Raw genomic sequence first — 22,241 nt, forward strand, 5'->3', positions numbered from 1 at the left:
ACTACTGCTGCTCCCATAACTACAGGAATACTGACAACTACTGCTGCTCCAGTAACTACAGGAACACTGACAACTACTGCAGCTCCCATAACTACAGGAATACTGACAACTACTGCTGCTCCAGTAACTACAGGAACACTGACATCTACAGCTGCTCCAGAACCTACAGAGACACTGACAACTACTGCTGCTCCCATAACTACAGGAACACTGACAACTACTGCTGGTCCAGTAACTACAGGAACACTGACATCTACAGCTGCTCCAGTAACTACAAGAATACAGACAACTACAGCTGCTCCAGTAACTACAGGAACACTGACAACTACTGCTGCTCCCATAACTACAGAAACACTGACAACTACTGCTGCTCCAGTAACTACAGGAACACTGACAACTACTGCTGCTCCAATAACTACAGGAATACTGACAACTACTGCTGCTCCTATAACTACAGGAGCACTGACAACTACTGCTGCTCCAATAACTACAGGAATACTGACAACTACAGCTGCTCCAGTAACTACAGAAACACTGACAACTACTGCTGCTCCCATAACTACAGAAACACTGACAACTACTGCTGCTCCAATAACTACAGGAACAAAGACAACTACTGCTGTTCCCATAACTACAGAGACACTGACAACTACTGCTGCTCCTATAACCACAGAAACACTGACAACTACCGCTGCTCCAGTAACTTCGGGAACACTGACAACTACTGTTGCTCCCATAACTTCTGGAATACTGACAACTACTGCTGCTCCCGTAACTACAGGAACACTGACAGCTTCTGCTTCTCCAATAACTACAGAAACACTGACAACTACTGCTGCTCCCGTAACTACAGGAACACTGACAAATACTGCTACTCCAGTGACTACAGGAACACTGACAACTACTGCTTCTCCAATAACTACAGTAACACTGACAACTACGGCTGGTCCTATAACTACAGAAACACTGACAACTCCTGCTGCTCCAGTAGCTACAGGAACACTGACAACTACTGCTGCTCCTATAACTACAAGAACACTGACAACAACCGCTGCTCCTATAACTACAGGAACACTGACAACTACTGCTGCTCCAGTAACTACAGAAACACTGACAACTACTGCTGCTCCAGTAACTACAGAAACACTGACAACTACTGCTGCTCCAGTAACTACAGGAACACAGACAACTACTGCTGTTCCCATAACTACAGAGACACTGACAACTACTGCTGTTCCCATAACTACAGAAACACTGACAACTACTGCTGTTCCCATAACTACAGAAACACTGACAACTACTGATGCTCCAATAACCACAGAAACACCGACAACTACTGTTGCTCCCATAACTTCAGGAATACTGACAACTACTGCTGCTCCCGTAACTACAGGAACACTGACAGCTTCTGCTGGTCGGATAACTACAGGAACACTGACAACTACTGCTTCTCCAATAACTACAGAAACACTGACAACTACTGCTGCTCCCGTAACTATAGTAACACTGACAACTACTGCTGGTCCTATAACTACAGAAACACTAACAACTCCTGCTGCTCCAGTAGCTACAGGAACACTGACAACTACTGCTGCTCCAGTAACTACAGAGACACGGACAACTACTGCTGCTCCTATAACTACAGGAACACTGACAACATCTGCTGCTCCAGTATCTACAGGAACACTGACAACTACTGCTGCTCCAGTAACTACAGAGACACTGACAACTACTGCTGCTCCCATAACTACAGGAACACTGACAACTACTGCCGCTCCCATAACTACAGGAACACCGACAACTACTGCTGCTCCAATAACTACAGGAACACTGACAACTACTGCTGCTCCTATAACTACAAGAATACAGACAACTACTGCTGCTCCCATAACTACAGGAACACTGACAACTACTGCTGCTACAGTAACTACAGAAACACTGACAACTACTGCTGCTCCAGTATCTACAGAAGCACTGACAACTACTGCTGCTCCAATAACTACAGGAACACTGACAACTACTGCTGCTCCAGTAACTACAGGAACACTGACAACTACTGCTGCTCCAGTAACTACAGGAACACTGACAACTACTGCTGCTCCAATAACTACAGGAACACTGACAACCACTGCTGCTCTAATAACTACAGGAACACTGACAACCACTGCTGCTCCAATAACTACAGGAACACTGAAAACTACTGCTGCTCCAGTAACTACAGGAACAATGAAAACTACTGCTGCTCCAGTAACTACAGGAACACGGACAACTACTGCTGCTCCAGTAACTACAGGAACACAGACAACTCCTGCTGCTCCAGTAACTACAGGGACACTGACAACTACTGCTAGTCCTATAACTACAGGAACACTGACAACTACTGCTGCTCCCATAACTACCCAAACACTGACAACTACTGCTGCTCCAGTAACTACAGAGAAACTGACAACTACTGCTGCTCCAGTAACTACAGAAACACTGACAACTACTGCTGCTCCAGTATCTACAGAAGCACTGACAACTACTGCTGCTCCAATAAATACAGGAACACTGACAACTACTACTGCTCCAGTAACTACAGGAACACTGACAACTACTGCTGCTCCAGTAACTACAGGAACACTGACAACTACTGCTGCTCCACTAACTACAGGAACACTGACAACTACTGCTGCTCCAGTAACTACAGGAACACTGACAACTACTGCTGCTCCAATAACTACAGGAACACTGACAACTACTGCTGCTCTAATAACTACAGGAACACTGACAACTACTGCTGCTCCAATAACTACAAGAACACTGAAAACTACTGCTGCTCCAGTAACTACAGGAACACTGACAACTACTGCTGCTCCAGTAACTACAGGAACACAGACAACTACAGCTGCTCCAGTAACTACAGGAACACTGACAACTACTGCTGCTCCCATAACTACAAAAACACTGACAACTCCTGCTGCTCCAGTAACTACAGGGACCCTGACAACTACTGCTAGTCCTATAACTACAGGAACACTGACAACTACTGCTGCTCCCATAACTACCCAAACACTGACAACTACTGCTGCTCCAGTAACTACAGAGAAACTGACAACTACTGCTGCTCCATTATCTACAGAAACACTGACAAATATGGCTGCTCCAATAACTACAGAGACACTGACAACTATTGCTGATTCTATAACTACAGGAACACTGACAACTACTGCTTCTCCAGTAACTACAGAAACACTGACAACTACTGCTGCTTCAGTAACTACAGAAACACTCTCAACTACTGCTGCTCCAGTAACTACAGAAACACTGACAACTACTGCTGCTCCAATAACTACAGAAACACTGACAACAACTGCTGCTCCTATAACTACAGAAACACTGACAACTACTGCTGCTCCTATAACTACAAGAACACTGACAACTACTGCTGCTCCAGTAACTACAGGAACACTGACAACTACTGCTGCTCCAGTAACTACAGAGACACTGACAACTGCTGCTGCTCCCATAACTACAGGAACACTGACAACTACTGCTGCTCCCGTAACGACAGAAACACTGACAACTACTGCTGCTCCCATAACTACAGGGACACTGACAACTACTGCTGCTCCAGTAACTACAGAGACACTGACAACTACTGCTGCTCCAGTAACTACAGAAACACTGATAACTACTGCTGCTCCAGTAACCACAGGAACACTGACAACTACTGCTGCTCACATAACTACAGAAACACTGACAACTACTGCTGCTCCAGTAACTACAGAAACACTGACAACTACTGCTGCTCCCACGACTACAGGAACACTGACAACTACTGCTGCTCCAGTAACTACAGGAACACTGACAACTACTGCTGCTCCAATAACTACAGAAATACTGATAACTACTGCTGCTCCAGTAACTACAGATACACTGACAACTACTGCTGCTCCAATAACTACAGAAACACTGATAACTACTGCTGCTCCTATAACTACAGGAACACTGACAACTACTGCTGCTCCTATAACTACAGAGACACTGACAACTACTGCTGCTACAATAACTACAGAAACACTGATAACTACTGCTGCTCCTATAACTACAAGAACACTGACAACAACTGCTGCTCCTATCACTACAGGAACACTGACAACTACTGCTGCTCCAGTAACTACAGAAACACTGAAAACTACTGCTGCTCCAGTAACTACAGGAACACTAACAACAACTGCTGCTCCAGTAACTACAGAAACACTGACAACTACTGCTGCTCCAATAACTACTGGAACACTGACAACTACTGCTCCTCCAGTAACTACAGAAACACTGGCAACTACTGCTGCTCCCATAACTACAGAGTCACTGGCAACTACTGTTGCTCCAGTAACTACAGAGACACTGACAACTACTGCTGCTCCAATAACTACAGAAACACTGACAACTACTGCTGCTCCCATAACTACACAAACACTGACAACTACTGCTGCTCCATTAACTACAGAAACACTGACAACTACTGCTGCTCCATTAACTACAGAGACACTGACAACTATTGCTGCTTCTATAACTACAGAAACACTGACAACTACTGCTGCTCCAGTAACTACAGAAACACTGACAACTACTGCTTCTCCAGTAACTACAGGAACACTGACAACTACTGTTGCTCCCATAACTACAGAGACAGTGACAACTACTGCTGTTCCCATAACTACAGGAACACTGACAACTACTGCTGCTCCAGTAACTACAGAAGCACTGACAACTACTGCTGCTCCAATAACTACAGGAACACTGACAACTACTGCTGCTCCAGTAACTACAGGAACACTGACAACTACTGCTGCTCCAGTAACTACAGGAACACTGACAACTACTGCTGCTCCAATAACTACAGGAACACTGACAACTCCAGTAACTACAGGAACACTGACAACTACTGCTGCTCCAATAACTACAGGAACACTGACAACCACTGCTGCTCTAATAACTACAGGAACACTGACAACTACTGCTGCTCCAATAACTACAGGAACACTGAAAACTACTGCTGCTCCAGTAACTACAGGAACAATGAAAACTACTGCTGCTCCAGTAACTACAGGAACACTGACAACTACTGCTGTTCCAGTAACTACAGGAACACGGACAACTACTGCTGCTCCAGTAACTACAGGAACACTGAAAACTACTGCTGCTCCAGTAACTACAGGAACACGGACAACTACTGCTGCTCCAGTAACTACAGGAACACAGACAACTCCTGCTGCTCCAGTAACTACAGGGACACTGACAACTACTGCTAGTCCTATAACTACAGGAACACTGACAACTACTGCTGCTCCCATAACTACCCAAACACTGACAACTACTGCTGCTCCAGTAACTACAGAGAAACTGACAACTACTGCTGCTCCAGTAACTACAGAAACACTGACAACTACTGCTGCTCCAGTATCTACAGAAGCACTGACAACTACTGCTGCTCCAATAAATACAGGAACACTGACAACTACTACTGCTCCAGTAACTACAGGAACACTGACAACTACTGCTGCTCCAGTAACTACAGGAACACTGACAACTACTGCTGCTCCAGTAACTACAGGAACACTGACAACTACTGCTGCTCCAGTAACTACAGGAACACTGACAACTACTGCTGCTACAATAACTACAGGAACACTGACAACCACTGCTGCTCTAATAACTACAGGAACACTGACAACTACTGCTGCTCCAATAACTACAGGAACACTGAAAACTACTGCTGCTCCAGTAACTACAGGAACACTGACAACTACTGCTGCTCCAGTAACTACAGGAACACTGACAACTACTGCTGCTCCAGTAACTACAGGAACACAGACAACTACAGCTGCTCCAGTAACTACAGGAACACTGACAACTACTGCTGCTCCCATAACTACAAAAACACTGACAACTCCTGCTGCTCCAGTAACTACAGGGACACTGACAACTACTGCTGCTCCCATAACTACCCAAACACTGACAACTACTGCTGCTCCAGTAACTACAGAGAAACTGACAACTACTGCTGCTCCATTATCTACAGAAACACTGACAAATATGGCTGCTCCAATAACTACAGAGACACTGACAACTATTGCTGATTCTATAACTACAGGAACACTGACAACTACTGCTTCTCCAGTAACTACAGAAACACTGACAACTACTGCTGCTTCAGTAACTACAGAAACACTCTCAACTACTGCTGCTCCAGTAACTACAGAAACACTGACAACTACTGCTGCTCCAATAACTACAGAAACACTGACAACAACTGCTGCTCCTATAACTACAGAAACACTGACAACTACTGCTGCTCCTATAACTACAAGAACACTGACAACTACTGCTGCTCCCATAACTACAGGAACACTGACAACTACTGCTGCTCCCGTAACGACAGAAACACTGACAACTACTGCTGCTCCCATAACTACAGGGACACTGACAACTACTGCTGCTCCAGTAACTACAGAGACACTGACAACTACTGCTGCTCCAGTAACTACAGAAACACTGAAAACTACTGCTGCTCCAGTAACTATAGAGACACTGACAACTACTGCTGCTCCAATAACTACAGAAACACTGATAACTACTGCTGCTCCAGTAACTACAGGAACACTGACAACTACTGCTGCTCACATAACTACAGAAACACTGACAACTACTGCTGCTCCAGTAACTACAGAAACACTGACAACTACTGCTGCTCCCACGACTACAGGATCACTGACAACTACTGCTGCTCCAGTAACTACAGGAACACTGACAACTACTGCTGCTCCAATAACTACAGAAACACTGATAACTACTGCTGCTCCAGTAACTACAGGAACACTGACAACTACTGCTGCTCCCATAACTACAGGAACACTGACAACTACTGCTGCTCCCACAACTACAGATACACTGACAACTACTGCTGCTCCAATAACTACAGAAACACTGATAACTACTGCTGCTCCTATAACTACAGGAACACTGACAACTACTGCTGCTCCTATAACTACAGAGACACTGACAACTACTGCTGCTACAATAACTACAGAAACACTGATAACTACTGCTGCTCCTATAACTACAAGAACACTGACAACAACTGCTGCTCCTATCACTACAGGAACACTGACAACTACTGCTGCTCCAGTAACTACAGAAACACTGAAAACTACTGCTGCTCCTATAACTACAGGAACACTGACAACTACTGCTGCTCCAGTAACTACAGGAACACTGACAACTACTGCTGTTCCCATAACTACAGGAAGACTGCCAACTACTGCTGCTCCAGTAACTACAGGAACACTGACAACTACTGCTGCTCCAACAACTATGGAGACGCTGACAACCACTGCTGCTCCAGTAACTACAGAGTCACCATCTGTTACTAACGTCCCCTTCAGGTTTACCATTTGGAATATGCCTTATGATGAGAGACTTTCACAACCAAATAATGAATATTACTTTACCTTCAAAAATCAGGTCCAGGCCATTGTGAGTATACAGTTGTAGTGATATCACCTGACTATTAGATATAAGTACATATCACCCCTTTTGGGGGTTTGGGTACTGTAAGCTATACATATTATACAGGTACATAACATTATATACGGGGGTTGGTCTGCGCTGTGTGATGTCACTGATATCCTGTTATGTTCCTCCTGCAGGCCCTCCCGGTGATCAGGAGGAGTTACCCCTTCTGTCTACTTGTGATAACAATCTCATTCAGGTAAGTGTTGTTTATAGTGACGATTATATATAATAGTATATGAAACAGGAGCGGAACCTGGAGGACGAGGAGCGGAATAGACACGCAGGAGCTGATTGTAGGATCCTCCATTCATAAAACAGGCAACAAGTTCTACTGATAGTGACTTTTGTTTCGCTCTCAGTAATTGTGTGATCTTCAACAATTATGGCGTCCTTCTAAGCCAAATCATCAGACAAAAATGCCGTTTTGAAGCCGCCTGTCTGAGATTTCCATGAAGTTGGGTCAGACAATAAAGGGTATAAAGTAACTTTCAGATGTAACATTTTGGCCGGCTGTGATACAAGAGATTCCTACAGCAAGGCTGCAAAGATGAGACACAAAGGTGACATTTCTGCTCACCAGGTCAACAAAAAAGGGTCTTAAGGTTTCTTCTAATTATAGTAGAACTTTCATCTTGGGCTCGTTTTGAAGCCTACGGAGCACACAATTAATAAGAAGTATATTTTATAATAAAATATTACATTCTTCCCTTCAAGGTCACATAATGTAAAGTTTGACACTGAATATCTTAAAAAATGCAATTCCATTTTTTTGGAATAAAGTATATAAAAAAGGTAAATCTCAGCTCTCCCTGGCCAAATTTAATTTTGGCATGCCTCTGGGAACAGGATTCAAAAAATATCAAAGGTATTGTTGTACCTTGACGCCACCGGAATTGTTGGGTGTAGCCAAGTGTTACAACACCACCATAACCTGATTGGCTGGAATCAGCCCTCCACCGCTGTGATTTTGTGCAGGGCTCCTGAGACTGCTGTCAGACAGCTGCGGTGAGTAATCCTGCTGCAGTGACGGCGCTTCTCGTCGCCTCTTCGTATTGTTTCAGTCATGTCTGGTATGTGCAGCAGCGGTGGCGGGGGTTCACACTCCAGGGAAGACTACACACTTTGCTGCAGCGTTCGTGCTTCTCGTTGCCTCCTCCTCGTATTGCCTTAGCCAGTAAGGTTGCGGCAGCAACTTGGGTGGCGGGGGTCCACACTCCAAGGGAGACTACACTGGGAGGCTACATCCTATCGGCAGCGCCAGCTGCTGTGGGGGAGGAGGTTCAGCACCGGTGGCTAAGGAGCGTGGAAGAAGTTTGTGGTGGGATGCAGGGTTAGGGTTAGTTTAATCCCTTAGTAACCAAGCCTGTTTGCACCTTAATGACCAGGCCAAATCTTGGAAATCTGACATGTGTCAGTTTAACATAGAATGACCCCGTAAAGGTTCTGCATATCCCATTGATTCGGACATTGTTTTTTCGCCACATGTTGTCCCTCATTTAGGTGGTGAAAACAGACCGTTAAAATTTGTGTATATTCATTAAAAGTGCCAAAATTGGGAACATTTTGAAAAAATTATCGTTTTTCACATTTTTAATTGTAATATATCAAATATGTACAAACATACGGTACAAACCTTTGCTAAGATATAGATTTCCATCTGTTTACTGTATTCTTTTATGTTTTTTTAACCATTTAGGAGACGTACAGATGTAACATTACTTTTCAGCATTTTGAGGGACATTTTGTATTCCTACAGCAAGCCAAGATTGCAAAGGCTCATGGGTGTCAGAATGATTGAGACCCCCACAAATGACCCCATTTTATAAACTACACCCCTTAATGTATTCACTGAGGGGGTCAGGAGTATTTTGGCCCTACCTTTTTTTTTTAGGAATTAATTCAATTTAGAGGAGAAAAAGTAAAATTTCATATTTTTGCAAATATGTCATTTTAAATACATATTATTTTCCTATAGTTTACATGAAAATGAGGATTTACACCCCAAAATGGATCCCCCTGTTTGTCCTGTGTTCAGAAACATACCCATTGTGGCCATAATCTTGTGTCTGGATGCACAACGGGGCCCATGGCAAAACCTATAATGGAGGGAACACCTGTTGGATTTCAGGGCACAACTGAATAAATTCCGGGCCCCATTGCCCATTTGTACGGAAAAAAAAATTGACTCCCTAAAAATATTCCTCCCCGATCCCTTTTTGGCATTCCCTAAATCTTAGATAAAAGTAATAATGTGATTTCTGTGGTATTTCTGAAGACAGGGGTAATTACGGAGGCTGCTTGGGATGGGTACATGGGCCCCCTCTTCCCATGCTTTTCGGGTGGTATTTCTTGACCTCAGTGGCGGGTATGGGGTGTAAAAAGTGGCGCTCTGTGGGTCTTTGTAAGCTCGCTGGGGTGCGGCGGTCTCACACAGAAGGCGCTCAACAAGCTGTTCCTGGAACTGCAGGGAGGCGACCGTTCCCGGGGCTTCTTGTAAATTGCGTATTACAGGTAGCGGTCTGAATAACGCCGGGCTCATGCAGCCGTAGGCGGAATCCGCTTGCGGAGGTCCACAGCGGATCCCAGCTGTGAGCCCAGCTGTGACCTGCGTACGGCCGTGTAATGTACTGTGCATCACTGCCTACTCACACAGGCGTTCACGCGCAGTACACCTTTTTTTTGTTTGTATTTCCCGCACCGTCACTTAGCGATGACACGGGTACCCGCAGCTCGTATATAATGTAGTTGCGTATGGGCTGCGGGTATATCCACGACCATGGAGCACAATGGGCTCTTTTCTGCGAGTGGATTACGCAATTCTGACCCACTAATGTGAGCGGAATTGTGTAATCCAATGTGATTGATCTGCGTATTACCGCGGATCAGACGCATGTGGAATCTGTAATTCCTATCCGGTCATGTGAGACCGACCTATGTTAGATCGCTACTTTTTTATTACGTGACCGGGGACCGCTCAACGAGGCCACCCGTCACTGCTCCAGGCTCTCGGCGACCGTTGGTCGCTGGGAGCAAGGAGGTTTTAAATTTCCTGGGCTTCCCGACTCCTGTGCATCAGTGCGGCATTTTGCCGGCGCTCGCATGTGCAGAATCCGGGAAGGTTCACGAAGGAGGATCGCGTCGGCGTTCAAATACGGAGGCCTGTGGTAAAAAGTTTCATCTCCTCTCACCAATCGCATCGGTGAGGGGAGATGAAACTTAAATTTTATTAAACTTTTACGTGATAGCCATTATCCATTGGATAACGGCGAACACGTCACCAGGAACCCCGTGAAATCTCCAGGCTCTTGGCTCAGTTTTGTAGCCAGGAGCAGGGAGAATTTAAATTATCCTGGCAATCTACAGCTATTGCGCATGCGTCCGCCATTTTGGCGAAGGGCGTGTGCGCAGAAGTTGGGGTAAGGTCCGCGGATAAATCCGTGGGCCTTATGTAAGTACTTTCATCCTCCCTCACAGATATGATCCGTGAGGGGAGATGAAACGTCAGCTTTTTAAACTTTAAAACTTTCTTTAACTTTTTTTTTTAAACCTTTTTACACTTTTTTTTTAACTTTAAATGATCATAATAATAATAATAATAATCTTTATTTGTATAGCGCCAACTTATTCCGCAGCGCTTTCAGGCATGGATAAATGCAAAACAATACAACAATTACAATATAAGGTACATTGGGTTAGACACAAATGGGTTGAGGGTGGTACAGGAGGTGCAGGGGGTGGGGAACACAGGCAATAGGAAATATTATGTACAGATCATTTATCAGAAGGCAAACAGGGTGGAGCACCATAGGGAGGGGCGAGGGACTAGGTCAGGAGATTTGGTATGCTTCCCTGAAGAGGTGCGTTTTTAAGGCACGTCTGAAATTTCGTGCATCGGGAATTGTCCGGATGCCTTGGGGTAGAGCATTCCAGAGGATGGGTGCTGCTCTAGTGAAGTCCTGTAGGCGAGCATGAGAGGTTCGTATTACAGGGGTGTTTAGTCTGAGGGTGTTAGCCGATCGGAGTGAGCGGGCTGGGTGGTGTACTGACAGTAGGGAGGCGATGTATGGTGGTGCAGCGCCATGCAGAGCTTTGTGAGTGAGGTAGAGGAGTTTAAATTTAGTTCTGCAGTGGATGGGCAGCCAATGCAGCGACTGGCATAATGCAGAGGCGTCTGGATAACGACTGGATAGAAAAATGAGTCTAGCTGCTGCATTTAGTATGGATTGGAGCGGAGCGAGTCTAGTGCGGGGGAGGCCAATGAGTAGCGAGTTGCAGTAGTCAAGCCGGGAGTGGATGAGCGCAACCACGAGCGTCTTTAGCGTGTCCGTGGTTAGGAACGGACGTATTTTAGCAATATTTCTGAGGTGCATGTGGCATGTTTGGGCCAGAGATTGGATATGGGGGGCAAAGGAGAGGTCAGAGTCCAGTGTGACGCCAAGGCATCGGGCATGCCGTCGGGGGGTTATGATGGTGCCAGACACTGGAATGGAGATGTTGAGGGGAGGTCGGTTAGAAGGTGGAAAGACAAGGAGGTCAGTTTTAGAGAGGTTTAGTTTGAGAAAAAGGGAGGACATAGTGTTAGAGACAGCAGACAGACAGTCGGTGATATTTTGGAGGAATGGTCCAGAGATCTCATGGGAGGAGGTGTATAGTTGGGTGTCGTCAGCATAGAGATGGTATTGGAGGCCGAATCTGTGGATGGTTTGTCCAATTGGGGCAGTGTAGATAGAGAAAAGAAGGGGACCAAGGACCGAGCCCTGGGGTACCCCGACAGCGAGAGGAAGTGGAGCAGAGATAGAACCAGCAAAGGAAACACTGAAAGAGCGGTCAGAGAGGTAGGAGGAGAACCAGGAGAGAGCAGTATCCTTTAGACCAATAGAGTGGAGCATAGTGAGAAGGAGATTATGGTCGACCGTGTCAAATGCAGCAGACAGGTCAAGGAGGATTAGTAGAGAGTAATATCCTCTCGACTTTGCAGTCATCAGGTCATTTGTTACTTTTGTAAGGGCAGTTTCGGTCGAGTGTAGAGAGCGGAAACCAGACTGGAGGGGGTCGAGGAGTGAGTTGTCAGAGAGAAAGCGAGTAAGCCGGGAGTAGACCAGGCGTTCCAGTAATTTGGAGATAAAGGGGAGGTTTGAGACGGGTCGGTAGTTAGCAGCATTAGTCGGGTCCAGGGTTGGTTTTTTAAGCAGAGGGGATATAATGGAGTGTTTGAATGAGGAGGGAAAAGTGCCAGAGGTTAGGGAGAGGTTGCAGATTGTGGTAAGGTGAGTAATGAGAGCTGGGGAAAGGGAGCGGAGGAGGTGAGAGGGGAGAGGGTCGCTGGCGCAGGTGGTAGGGCGGGCAGTGGAAAGGAGCCTGGAGACTTCTTCCTCTGTCGTTGGTTCTAACGTAGATAGTGAGTAGGTGCTGGGTGCAGTGCTGATGAAGCTGGGATCAGGGCTAACCACGCAGCTTTCAGAGATTTCTTTTCGAATGTGGTCAATTTTTTCTTTGAAATAGGCAGCTAGCTCTCCAGCAGTCAGGTCTGTCGCAGGGGCCTGTTCCTTGGGGCTGAGGAGGGAGTGAAAGGTCTCAAAGAGTTGTTTGGGGTTGTGGGATAGTGAGGAGACAAGGGAGGTGAAATAAACTTGTTTGGCATGGTGAAGGGCTAGGTTATACATTTTAAGCATGAATTTGAAGTGGAGGAAGTCTGCTGGCAGCTTTGACTTTCTCCACAGCCGCTCGGCGCACCTAGAGCACCGCCGGATGAAGCGTGTTTGGGACGTGAGCCAGGGTTGCCGTGGTCTGCGTTTGACAGCTCGCGTCACGGGCGGTGCCACTTCATCCAAGGCACGGCTGAGGGTGGTGTGGTAGTATTCGGCTGCCAGGTTAGGGCAGGGGAGGCGAGAGATGGGCGATAGGGAGGACTGAATAGCTTCGGCGAACTGTTTAGTGCGGACAGACTGGAGGTTCCTAGAGGTGCGATAGATAGGAGGGTCAGGAGAGATGCTAGGGTGCCTGATGGAGAAAGAGAGAAGGTTGTGATCCGAGAGTGGAAGTGGGGAGTTAGTAAAGTGAGAAGCAGAGCAGAGACGGAGGAAAACTAAATCGAGAGTGTTACCATCTCTATGAGTGGGGGAGTCAGAGATTAGCGATAGGCCAAGGGAGGAGGTAAGTGTTAAGAGCCGGGAGGCAGATGAGGAGCTAGAGTCGTTAGTAGGAATGTTGAAATCACCAAGGATGAGGGTTGGCATTTCACAGGATAGGAAGTGGGGGAGCCAGGCAGCAAAGTGGTCTAGAAACAGGCGGGTAGGACCTGGGGGGCGGTAAATAACTGCGACACGCAGAGGCAGTGGGCGGAAGAGTCGCAGGGTGTGGACTTCGAAGGAGTGAAAAGTAAGCGAGGGAGCTGAGGGAATGACCTGGAAGGTACAGTTTGGGGAGAGGATGATGCCTACTCCTCCACCGCGTCTGTCATCCGATCTGGGGGTGTGGGAGAACTGCAGGCCATCATAGGACAATGCAGCGGGGGAGGTAGAATCGGACTGCTGTATCCAGGTTTCCGTGAGGGCGAGCAAGTTCAAGTGTTTACTGGTGAAAAGGTCATGGATAGTTGGGAGTTTGTTACACGCAGATTGGGAGTTCCATAGGGCGCATTTGAATGGGGCAGGGGGGGCATTTTGGTAGAGAACAGTACGGGGTGGGCCTGGGTTGGGGGAGATGTCCCCTGCAGCTAGAAGTAGCAGAGTAGCAAGGGTGAGCACATGGCTAGGGGATTTGTGTGGGTGGCTGAGGTGTTTCTTTGCAGTATTAGGGGGTTGAAGGCGTCTTAGGAAGTTGAACAGTGCATGGGAGCCATACATAGGTGAGGAGAGGAGGGAAGGGCTGATGTGGATGGAGTGTGTTGGGGCTGGACGTTGAAGGAAAGTGTGAAGGCTTGAAAAGAGGATAGTGAAGGAGATTAGTGCAAAGAGGAGAGTATTTCCCTCCAGGCTTTGGGCAGTTGTGCATGTTACCTGTCTCCTGCACTGTCCAACTGCGCTGTATAACTGCATCATTCAACAGCATCAACACTTGTTGCTGGACACTTAGTGCTGGACACATCAGGGGAGGCATGGAGGGTAGAACTGACTTTAAAGTTCTGGCTATAGGACTTCAGCTGGGAGTGGCTTGTTACATTTCACTAGTCAACCAGCTGACCCCACCTTTAGATGGCTAAGGAACAAGATGGGGGGGGGGCGCTTTATTTCCCTCTTACAAAAACAAACTGTGTCCAGCAACACTAAGATGAGACAGGGAGAAAACTATTTGGGGGAGGTGATGACGAAAATACGTATAGTACAAATAGAGTCAATTCAATTTATATGAAGCAATGGGACATACCATTGCGCACAGATTATGACAAATTTAAAGGTATCACAGCAGATTCAGTGGAGGGAAGGCAGAGCAATCAAATTCAGATGGAGCGGAGCAATGGATGAATGAAACATACCATTGCGCACAGATTATGACAAATTTAAAGGTATCACAGCAGATTCAGTGGAGGGAAGGCAGAGCAATCAAATTCAGATGGAGCGGAGCAATGGATGAATGAAACATACCATTGCGCACAGATTATGACAAATTTAAAGGTATCACAGCAGATTCAGTGGAGGGAAGGCAGAGCAATCAAATTCAGATGGAGCGGAGCAATGGATGAATGAAACATACCATTGCGCACAGATTATGACAAATTTAAAGGTATCACAGCAGATTCAGTGGAGGGAAGGCAGAGCAATCAAATTCAGATGGAGCGGAGCAATGGATGAATGAAACATACCATTGCGCACAGATTATGACAAATTTAAAGGTATCACAGCAGATTCAGTGGAGGGAAGGCAGAGCAATCAAATTCAGATGGAGCGGAGCAATGGATGAATGAAACATACCATTGCGCACAGATTATGACAAATTTAAAGGTATCACAGCAGATTCAGTGGAGGGAAGGCAGAGCAATCAAATTCAGATGGAGCGGAGCAATGGATGAAAGAAACATACCATTGCGCACAGATTATGACAAATTTAAAGGTATCACAGCAGATTCAGTGGAGATCACTGTTATCCATTGGATCCTGTCCCCGGTGAAATCTCTCTGCTTAGGCTACACATGGTAGCCAGGAGCAGAGAGATTTTGAATTTCCCAGGGCCTGAGCCCCTCTGTGCACGCGCCCGATGAATGACGTCGGACGTCCATGTGCAGAAGGGGACTTCAGGTCCCAGACCACCAGGATATCGCGGAAGACCTGAGGATCCGATCCATGAGGAGAGGTGAAACTTGTACTTTTTAAAAACTTTTTAAAACATTTTCGTGATCGCCGCTATCCATTAGATAGCGGAGATCACGGGCCTGGGGACCGCTCACGGCGGTCCCCGGTAACATCTCCTGGTTACCTTCAGGAGGCAGAGGATTTTGAATTTGCCGGGGCTCCCCACATTCTGTGCATGTGCGTGACATCATTCGTCTGGCGCGCATGCGCAGAAGAGCGGGGGCGGGTCACGGAGGATCGCCCTCACCGCAGAACACCTCAGGGAATAAAGCCCACTTGGGCAGGACGTAAAAATACTATGGGCTGGTCACTAAGGGGTTAACAGTTAGGCTTAACTACTCCTAACCGTAACTCTCCATCCCAGCACTAACTCCTTCCACTCCCAGGCAACCAGGAGCTTTGCAGCCAATCAGGCACGAGGGGCGTCAGCCATTGTCAAACACTCTAATAGTTGACTACACCGAACACCACCAGTGGCGTCAAGATACAACAGTATTGCTGTCCACTTCCTGTAGAAATCAACTCAGTGCACAAGCATGCTGGCCTGGAAAAAAGCTGCTTGTTGGAGGTTCTGGGCAAGGACTGGCCATTAGAGATGAGCGAGCACCAAAATGCTTGAGTGCTCGTTACTCGAGTCGAACTTTCAGTGATGCTCGAGAGTTCGTTTCGAGTAACGAACCCCATTGAAGTCAATGGGCGACTCGAGCATTTTTGTATTTCGCCGATGCTCGCTAAGGTTTTCATTTATGAAAATCTGGGAAATTCAAGAAAGTGATGGGAACGACACAGAAACGGATAGGGCAGGCGAGGAGCTACATGTTGGGCTGCATCTCAAGTTCCCAGGTCCCCCTATTAAGCCACAATAGTGGCAAGAGTGAGACCCCCCCCCCCCCCCGCACTGTCAGCATAAAGATCGTTCTCCTCTGCCACAGCTGGCAGAGAAGAACGATGTTAGCCCATTGAATTCAATAGAGCCGGCAATACAGCCGGCTCCATTGAAAGCAATGGGCTGCCGGCAATCGCGGGATGAATTGTCGGGAAGGGCTTAAATATATAAGCCCTTCCCTGCAATTCATCCAGAAATGTGTAAAAAAAAATATATATATATATACTCACCTGGTCCCGGCAGACGGAGTTCAGCGCGGCCCGCGGCAGTCCTCCTGAACGGCTCTGAACATCTGAACAGCTGTGAGTAGTATTCAGCAGCCGGGGATTTAAAATCCCCGGCTGCTGAATGAGTTGCCTCTGATTGGTCACAGCCTGACCAATCAGAGGCAGCTCTCACTCACACCCATTCATGAATTCATGAATGGGTGAGTGAGTGCTGCCTCTGATTGGCTCAGCGCAGGGCCAATCAGGGGCAGCTCTCAGCTGTCATTCAGCTGAGAGCTGCCCCTGAGCCAATCAGAGGCAGCACTCACTCACCCATTCATGAATTCATGAATGGGTGTGAGTGAGAGCTGCCTCTGATTGGTCAGGCTGTGACCAATCAGAGGCAGCTCATTCAGCAGGCAGGGATTTTAAATCCCCGGCTGCTGAATACTACTCACAGCTGTTCAGAGCAGTTCAGGAGGACTGCCGCCGGCCGCGCTGAACTCCGTCTGCCGGGATCAGGTAAGTATATATTTTTTTTTATTTTTACACATTTCTGGATGAATTGCAGGGAAGGGCTTATATATTTAAGCCCTTCCCGACAATTCATCCCGCGATCGCCGGCAGCCCATTGCTTTCAATGGTCAGTGCTCGTTTAATCGAGACGAGTATCGCGTGGTGCTCGTCTCGAGTAACGAGCATCTCGAGCACCCTAATACTCGAACGAGCATCAAGCTCGGACGAGTATGCTCGCTCATCTCTACTGGCCATCAATAGTTTACAAGTGGCCAACCCCTTTAAGGAAGCTGCTGCCAATGTTGTGATTCGTGATCAAATTATTTATGATTAGTTTAGTAAAGTAATTAAAAAGGATTATTTAGATATATATTTACTACATTCTACATCTTATAATGTGAACACAACATTGTAGACAAATTGAACATTCCAAGAGAACCAGTTCTCACTGAGGAGAATCCACGTACTGCAACTGGGCAATCCGGCGCACTAAAAACCGCATTTAACTCCGTATCAGCTGCGGATTAGGGCTCAGTACTCTGAGGTAAGAGAAGCGGGGTCACCGGCTCAAACCAAGTCAACATCTGCACCCACAGGATATTAGACAAGGCGTCTGATGCAGATTTTGCAGCCGATGTTTCTACTGCAGAAAATCTACACACTTGCGCTACATGTGAACGTACCCTAAAGGACTCCTGGTCCCTTCGTCGGATGCAGTTCATCTCAGTCCCTGTTCCTTCCATCTGATCAGGGGGTTGAACGCTCGGGCAAGCATGCAGCATGCAGCAGCCTTAAACGAGCATGCTCGCTCATCTCTAGCTCAGACGCATGAATAATTGTTGGGAAGATAAAACTTTCAGAGAGTCAATAAAAGTCCTCAGTGACAACGATTGTTTTCTTACTCTCCTTTAGGAGGGGCTCGGTGAAGACTGAAAATGTAGCCGTGTTCCCAAATAACTCATCGGTGCCTGCTATTGAGGATCTACAGACCAAATTTGACAACACAGTAAGAGAAGAGGGAGGGTCGTTCGAAGGCTTGGAGTTGCTTCCTATCAGCACCACAACTGCAGGTGAGACATTAGGATTTCTCTGTTCGAGCGCTTTGAGGTCTGATGTAAAGTTATTAGCGTGTAAACATCAGGTGACGGACAGGGGGTGCAATAAAGTGTGTCTTTACTAAGAGATACTCAGCAACAGCTACAGGGGTACAAATGGCAGTGCCATTTAGGATATATATATATTATATATATTGTAGCAAGGGGGGTACTCTTGCTTCGGGATCGCTGACCTCTCATACCAGAAATGGCGCCCCACATGGGTAAGCACGGCCCTGGACTAGCGTATCTCTTTGTCTGGCTCCTGCCAGCATTTATTCCACAGCACAGCATATCACATCACGTCAATAAGCACCCCTGTTGGACTCTTGCCTTTTCAGGCCACCAGCCTGCAAGATCTTCCTGTGCTGCGCTGGTCCTCTCTCAGGTGTTGAGGTTAGGGGCGTCACCCTGTCAACCTCTGGCCTTCTTGGTCTGCACCAGACCCTGGGCTAGCAGCCCTCCCAACTCCACGGAGCTGTCTCTCTCCCTCTTGTCTTTGGCAGGAACCGACTTTTATCTGATTCCTGCTCCACCCCTTAGTTAACCCACGCACCAGGAGTCCTGTCTCTGGCCCTCTACAGGCCCCTCTGTGCACTGCACCGCTACTATATATATATATATGTACAGTGGAAGATTAGCAGTCCCTGAATGTCATCCACTTGTGGTAAGGCAAATTCTCTGTATCACTAATCATATACACCAGATGGTTTGGGGGAACCTTTCCTTTCTCCCTTTCTGTGGTGCTGGTTAGTGGTGGGTTCCCCACGATCAGGCTGTCTCACTTTCTGCTGTACTAGTTTGCGGCTGTTTGCAGCGACTCTTGGCACTGGCAGCCTATATGCTGCTGACACCGCTCTGGTGCTGCTGACTGCAATGTGCCGAGGATGCTTGCAGGTCGGATCACGCTGTTCCTATAGGTGAACAGTCCTTTGGCTCTATAGCTGCATGTATTCGCCCAGAGTTATCTTGAGCCATGTCACTTACTGGATTAATGCCGGTGTCAGATGCTTTTGAAGCAAAGTTCTCTGACTGCGCTATTCTATATAGGGGCCTCATACCGTCTACTGCGTGATTATTTTGTTATTCTGTCAAACTTCTTTGCAGCGTTTGCCTTATCAGGGTTAATGACATATATGTTTGGCCTCCTGTAATTATATGGTTCGCATTATATCAGGGTGCACACAGATAGTTTCATCCTTAGGCCTCATTCACACAAGTTTGGTTTTAGCGCAGTACAGGTGTGCAAAAAAAATTACATCTACACTATGCTAAAAATTACATGAACGTGCATCTGCTGGATATGGGCGGAGCAAAAGAGAGGGGGCGTAGCTATAGGGCTTCTCACAGGGATTCCCCATAGCAAAGATAGAGGGGGTGGGGTTAGAGGGTAGATCCCTCTATCCCCACCCTCTCCTCCCACGCTCTCGGGGAAAGCCTGGTAATCCTCACCCCCCCCCCCCTAACTCTCCCCACTGTAGGGAAATCCCTTGGGGAGAGAGGTGGAGGGAGTCCCCTACTGTGCCCCCGTTACTGGGGAATTGCCCAGCAGAAGGGCTGGATGAATCCCCAGCTGCTTACAGTGAAACACTTAAAGCATGCTACCCAGAAGCACATTTTAAGTTACCGCTGTAAATTTATGTTAGTCCCCGCGGAGATAAGGGGAAGCCCGGAGGGTTCAGTTCATCTTCCCGGATGTTCGCCTAATTCCTGCGGAGAGTAACAGGAGTTTACAGTGGGACATCTAACATGTACTTCTGGGTAGCACGTTTTAAATGTCTCGGTGTAAACAGATGGGAATTCCTTCCGTTTGCAGAAATCCTCCTAATGAGATTTGTAATCCCATTTTCCTGTGCAGGAGTTTCCATAGGCTCCCGCTCCCATAGTAGTCTATGGAAACTCCTGCACAGTGCGCACCACATCTTTTATCGCACCACGAACCTTAGATGCGAGCTTTGCAGACACATGTCCTAGCTTTGATTGGTGCGAAAATTTAGTGCGTTTAAAATTCCTTCATGTGAACGCTTCTATAGGAAATCATTGGTTTTTCTAGAAGCGCTCTTCTCACGTACCTGTAACGTGCTAAAACAGCGCTCGCGTGAACAAGGCCTTATTAGGACAGGTATCCTGCGCGAGAGCTCCTGCTCATGAGCGTATGCGTATATACGTTCACAGGTGGATGACATGTTTGCATTCTGAATGGCGCACGATCACATGCTTTCGAGTTTCCCCCTCTGCGTGTTTTACTGCACTTTTTTGCGCTGCCGGCCTTTTGACGTCGACACAAGATACACCTATGCCATTTTGAACCATGTGAGCAGCCTAAATAGTCCCCAATGCAATTTCGCTGTCTGAAATAATAATTCAACACAGCGAACTTGAGCAGCTAAGTGCACAATTTCGTGCGGACGGGGTGCGATAGACTCCTATGGTGCCTCAATTGCGCAAATGCACACAAAAATAAAGCATGTCGCGTTTTTTTGTTCCCATCGGAAATGCGAGGCAAAAACCGCTGACTGTGAAGGAACCCATTGAAATGAATGCCTTCCATAAGTTTCTTTCATGACTACCGGGTTTCCTATTTCTATTGTGGCTTCTATGGTAGTCGCTTAGTCAGCTGGTGAATCTCGTCTATTAGCCTGGAGAAGCATAAAAGAGGTATAGAATTTAACACTAAACAGTACGGCTATACATAGGGTGTACAGAGGAAAGAGCCACCAAGTGAAGGAAGGATATAGGAGTGGCACTGTGGAAGTCTCAGGCCGGTCTCCCACACAGCTTGGACTCCACAGCAGGATCTGACCCGGTCTCCGGCCGGTGTCCACACATACCTTTCAATTCCTGTATTGCGGATGATTGTGGCCAGCCACCGTCGGACATGCGGAGTACAGAATTATGTTAACAATGTTACTTTTTCCCGCGCCATCGCTAGGTGAGGACGTGGGTACACGAGACCTACCCACGATGTCGATTGCAGATGGGCCGCGGGTTGAAGGACTTCCATCAACTTCAATGGAAGCCGTCCGCGCGGAATTCACACAAGATTAGAACATACTGCGATTTTATTTCCGCAAGCTGAAATCACCGTCGCTGTTTGCCCGTGTGAGCAGCGGGCGAATGTTCTATTCTTGTAATGGATGCGAAATGCCATGGATCGTCCACGCCGGTGACGATCGCATGTGAGACCGGCCTTAAAAGAGCAGAATCAGTTCCGTACAAGTGAATGCCATAATGATTTATATATTTATGCTGTTCAGATATGTTCAATGCATTGTGGCTTCATTATAGATACCGATGGTTCAAAATTAGAGATGAGCGCGCGTACTCAGCCACGCCCCTTTTTCGCCCGAGCACCGCGATTTTCGAATACTTCCGTACTCGGGCGAAAAGATTCGGGGGGCGCCGTGGGTGAGTGGGGGGTTGCAGCGGAGAGTGGGGGGGAGAGGGAGAGAGAGAGGGCTCCCCTCTGTTCCCCCGCTGCTACCCCCCGCTCCACCACGCCTCCCCCCGCCCCCCGGCGCCCCCCGAATCTTTTCACCCGAGTACTGAGGTAATCGACAATCACGGTGCTCGAAAGAGTAATTACTCGAAACTAGTAGGTTCGCTCATCTCTATTCAAAATGCACTTTTATATTAGGATACATTATCTATAGTTTATTTTTTTCTCCATTATTTAGAAAACTACATGAATTTT

At 47.1% G+C, this 22,241-nt stretch overlaps 1 long non-coding RNA gene across 1 annotated transcript in view; it reads left to right on the plus strand.

Moving 5' to 3' along the window:
• The first annotated feature begins 7,690 nt into the window (after positions 1 to 7,690).
• LOC136620060 (uncharacterized) overlaps positions 7,691 to 22,241 on the plus strand; it is a 36,358-nt gene continuing 21,807 nt past the window's right edge. The window contains exon 1 of the long non-coding RNA XR_010791124.1: positions 7,691 to 7,753. This is a non-coding gene — a long non-coding RNA (uncharacterized lncRNA). The remainder of the gene's footprint in view (positions 7,754 to 22,241) is intronic.

The sequence above is a fragment of the Eleutherodactylus coqui genome, chromosome 3, assembly GCF_035609145.1.
Source record: "Eleutherodactylus coqui strain aEleCoq1 chromosome 3, aEleCoq1.hap1, whole genome shotgun sequence".
NCBI classification, from domain to species: Eukaryota; Metazoa; Chordata; class Amphibia; order Anura; family Eleutherodactylidae; genus Eleutherodactylus; species Eleutherodactylus coqui.